The 5,112-nt window shown below is 38.4% G+C and overlaps 1 long non-coding RNA gene across 1 annotated transcript; it reads right to left on the reverse strand.

The window, feature by feature from the left end:
- Positions 1-2,044: 2,044 nt before the first annotated feature.
- LOC117151875 lies at positions 2,045-4,823 on the reverse strand. The gene is made up of 3 exons (XR_004462030.1): positions 4,423-4,823; positions 3,965-4,111; positions 2,045-3,536 (listed from the first exon to the last, which is right to left on the reverse strand). It is a non-coding gene; the product is annotated as an uncharacterized LOC117151875 (long non-coding RNA).
- Between the last annotated feature and the right edge of the window lie 289 nt (positions 4,824-5,112).

The raw sequence follows: 5,112 nt of genomic DNA on the forward strand, positions 1-5,112 counted from the left end.
GAAAAATAATATTTCGACTTCTCTTACTCATTATTTTACCAAAAAGCATCACTAAAATTCTCTCTGTCTCGTAAGCAAGGAGAAGAAAAGATTCATAAAACTTCTAACAACAAGCAACTCAATATCCAAGAATTTCTATCTTACCGTACTTTTCCAGCGTCCTTTCTATTCCCGAAATTACGGTTAAAGCCACTCGATTAAGCTATTTACGAGGCACTGCGGACTAGAGCGCGATTTTTCTCGAAGAGAACGCTCAATTCGCGTCGTACTATCCCCGCCAGCGAGTCGACGAGCGGAAAGTTGTAGCGGCTCGTTCGCATAACGACCGACAGAAGCTCTTCGAGATTCGAGGATCCCAGCTTCCGGATCATTTCCGTGAGTTAACAGCGAACGAGTGGTTCGGCTTGCGAGAGGTCCAAGTTGGCTTTCAGCCCTGCATACCTTTCAGCCGGACAAACGGACTGAAACTGTTTCCACGACTTACGCGTATCCTCCACGGGAAGTTTGTTGAAAATTGCATCCATTGTAGCGACAAGTTTCTCGGTACCTTATTTTTTTATAGACTCGATGCGAGGGACTCGACTGTTTGATGATTCCGTCTATGTTGGCGGCTTCTCGAAATAAAATAGGGCAGAATTTTGTTAGCGGAAATTTGTTATTTGAATTATTCGGAGCTTCTTGGCTACGCGGCGAAACGTGTTTTCTGTTTTCTTAATGCTGCCAAAAGGTTTTAGTTGCGAAGATCGGCTCTATTGACGATTAAAATGTAAAAGTTGTATGTAAGAGGTAAAGATCGGCAGAAATCATTCAAATCTATAAAAATACATAAATAGAATTTTATGAAAAATTATGATACGTTTTATATAGGTATACACTTTTTATGAAAAGTTATGAATTGGTCGTTCTCTCGTACTAAAAAGTTAATCGAAATTACCATATTTTATAGAAAAACAAATTTTTGTAATTATTTAATTAGATGACGGAATTGAAACATTATTGTAAATATTGTTATTTATTGTGTGATAATTATAAGCATGTAATTATGTTATTACTAATGTTGCATCATTGTTGGAAATATAATTAAAGTTGTTGTGTCATAAATTGAAATGCAATTGTAAACACGATAATGAGTAGTAGGACAAAGTGTTCACCAAAGATAATTACATGTTAATTTTCGACTCATTCAATGGATCGACTCTATCAGTGACCATGCATGGAAACTAAAAACTCGCTTCTTTTTATTCGATTCTAATTAAAATTCTCCGAAGCAACGAGCCAACAATAAACATATTGCTACTTCTCTCTCATTCATGTGTCCAAGCTATTTCCAATTAATCGAAAATAGATTTCTTATTGCTACTACACTGGAATGGATTCAAAATTAACTTCACAACTTTCTTAAACTTCACTGCAATTTATTCTTTTGTTTATAGCTAAATTAATTTGTTTGAAGTTTATTAAAAATATTTTAAACGAAATAATATTGTTAATTACAATATTTTTCCAATAACAGCGTTGCAAATTGCCTCACTATTACGATTGACTTTTCCTTTTGTTTCACATCTCGCAATTAGTTTACCATGATATTAAAAATTCTCCTCTTCTGGTCGAACCATCTATTGTCTTGTTCTGAAAGTCTCATATATTTGTTCATTATCATTAATTATTTTTCATTGTGTTTATTAAATACTCTATTCTATATAGAACCATCCATCTTCCGTGAATTCTCTGACAGCCTTGTATACTGTATACTAACTCGATACGAACGTATCTTACATGATTATTACAATACTAATTACAAGAATTCAATAGTTACATATTCACTGTCCAATTAAGAGTGTTCCCTGATATATTTCCTTAATTATCACAGTCCTTTAAGTATTTTGTATTATAAAGATATTGAAAAATGATCTCACATAAAGGATATATAGCAAATCCAGAAACAGAACTACACCAAAAAAAACACTTCATAATTCATTCCATCAGTCTTTCGCTTATAATTACAATATTCAAATTTCCACTTATTAATTTTTATTTACTCCATTAATTTTTATTTTTTACAAATTTCTGCAATTCACATGAAACCTCCCGCTACTTATTTTAACTACACTATCGAAACTATTTTTTCCATTTGATATCATTCCTAAAAAGAACGCGACACATTTCGCCAGTGATTCCAGAGCCGCAAGGGTCGTTTGGAAGTAAGTCGACGCGCGCAACGATTTATGTCGGTTGTCGTAGATATAGCTCGCGATGGGACTAGGCATAAAAGTCCTGGAGCAGGACCCGGCACGCTGTGCCGAGGATTAGGAGCTGCGTGAATGGGAGAAAATGCGAATTGATACGGTCGTTAAGAAGAATCTTCTTTGAACCGTAGATCCGTATAAAAGCACGCGTGCTAAGCAACAGAATGTTCAGAGTGGGACCACTTCGATCCTTTATTTATTTCCTTTATATTCTTTCTAGCGTATTTTCGTCTTTAGAACGTTACCGTTGTACAATTTATCCCTCGATGTACTAATGTGCATCTATTTTACGCATATTCGGCACAGGTGAATCTACCGATAAGGAATTTCGTTATTTTCTCTTGTTAGTAATTCTATCTTATATATTTTCCATGGGTACACAGACCAAGAAACTTATTAAGAAACTACTGACACAAAGAATACTTTTTTAAATACTCATATATCTAATACCTACATTAATGATACAGGTATTTATCATACAATTACGAAATAAAAATGGTACGAAAATTCTACCAGTGTATCCAAAAAACTCACTGATTTGGATCGTGTTTGGAATCTGTCTGCAGGTTTTCTACCTATTGCATGACAGATATAAATAGATCAAACGTGCCAAATCAAACCAATAGCATCGAATATCTCCGCAATTACTCACCAGGCACAACTTCAGACAAACGAAAGATCAGTCTACCCCAATTTCAAAAACTTATCGGTCAAACCAAACAGAGATCGCAAATACGAAATCAAGCTGCTGTGCATCTTCCGTAAAATGGAGGATAGTGAAAGGGGGTGGGTGGAAGAAGAAAGGTGGAGTGCGGGACAGAGGAGAAAAGAAAAGAAAGAACGCTGAGAAAGGAGAGAAAAGAAAGAAAGGAACGGTGGGGGAATAGGAAAGGAAACAAACTCAGAAAGCTATTCAGACTCGGTTTATTCTCGTTCGTCTCGGCGGAGTGCATAATGCTCCGTGTTCCGCGTTTTCTTGCGAGGCGCGGCCATTATGAGCGGACGAAACAAAGAAAGAGCATATCTATTATGCTGGCCGAGTTGCCGCCGCGACGCCGCCGCTAGGATTAATCCGTTCTGTGTCATTATATAATGTAACGCCGACGACGCCGCCGTTACGCGTCTTTCTCCCTTTCTTCTCTCTTTCTCGCTATTCGCCGTTTGTCTTCGACTCTGTCTTCGTTTCCGCTTATGTACCTGATACACCGTGTACGCTAACTGCGCTCATTGTCGACTTATACTGGCGCGATTACATTCATCCGGATCGGACTCGATGTATGACCGCGTTCCCTGGAACCGAAGAAAGCCAGAAATGGGAGACGGTATCGACGTTTGACGTCGCGACGCCGACGAACGATTAGTCGCTGAACTGGCATTGGTTTTGTATGTAGCGTATGTTCGCTGATGTAATTGGTTTGGGATTGTTGGATTGATGGAGCTATACTTTATGTTAGATATTTTATTGTCTATCTATTAATTATATAGTATGACGATAGTAGAAGTGTTCTTAATAAAACAGAATACAGAGTAGGAATGATAAAACAAAAAGGAATGTGGTATATAATAAGTGATTATAGCATGAGCTATTTAAGATATCAAAGTGATCAATTCTATTGATACCAATTGTCTGATCCCTAAAAGATGAAATACTAGTCATATATTCTACTAACTTCTACTTCTCAATAAGCATAAATAGGAACGTATTAAAAAATTGATACCATTTTTTATTCCCCCAGCTGCAAATAGTCGGAGCGCACATGCGTAATTGGTAATCGAAGTCTCTTCGACGACGTCATGCCGGTAAACGATGTTTTTCCGGAAGACCGGTTGCAGGAACCAGCGAGTCTGTCTTCTTTTTGTCATGGCTGAAACAACCAGATAGATCATTAATTATATTGACGTGCCGTGACCTTTTTTTTTCGTGGCCGATTTTCTAGAAAGGATGCCGCGTATCGCAGAATCATGCGGAATCGACGTTTCCTATCCTCCTGACCCCTTGACAAATTATTCTGCATGAAATGACGTAATCTACGATAACTATAATTTAGAACAATATAATACTAGCCTCATTCATGAAATTTTAATACAAATTCCAAATTTTTAATGATTATTAAATACAGTTTCAACTGAAAAGGAATTACATACATATTTGCGATGTACATTTATTTCCACTTACAAAAACACGAATTTACATGAACAGTCTACATATTAGTAAGCAGTATAAGAATCAGAAATAGAAGACGCCAAACTTCAGCATCTTTCGGATATCCAGAGCACCTTAAATACCTCCACCGATAGAGCACTTTAGTTACGCTTCCAAATAGTCCTGCGTCTGCCCTCCGTTTCCGGAAACAGGGAGCAGCTCAGTGTACCAAAAAGAAGAGAAGCTTGCTTCGTAACGTACATAATGAAACTACAAAAACACCCGAAAACTTCTGGGGAGGCAGAAGAACCTGACGCCTGAAAAATTCGAACACCAGTTACGCCTCCTAAAAAGTCCACCCCCGCGGCACCTTTGCTCGTGCACACGCTCAACTTGCTGGTGAGCGAGCGCGCACAACCGGCTGGTTGGTTTACAGACAGCGGGACGAGAGAGTGGAATAGGAAGGGCAGGGTTGAAGGAGAGCAAGACGTAGAGAAACGGGGGAAGACACAACAGAAAGGGTAAGAGATACTCTAAAAGCAAGACAGAGAGAGAAATAGAAGAAACTGGAGGGAGAGAGAAAGAGGCTGTTTACAGGGTGAGTTGATACAACATTAACAACAAGTCGTTAGAGAGATGAGGTACACACGGTGGGGTTGCTGGATCGGTTGTTGGGTGGCTAAGAGGGGGGCGGGAACGGTGGCGCTGTAGTCGCTGGCAGGA

The sequence above is a fragment of the Bombus impatiens genome, unplaced genomic scaffold (assembly GCF_000188095.3).
Source record: "Bombus impatiens unplaced genomic scaffold, BIMP_2.2 scf_0498, whole genome shotgun sequence".
NCBI classification, from domain to species: Eukaryota; Metazoa; Arthropoda; class Insecta; order Hymenoptera; family Apidae; genus Bombus; species Bombus impatiens.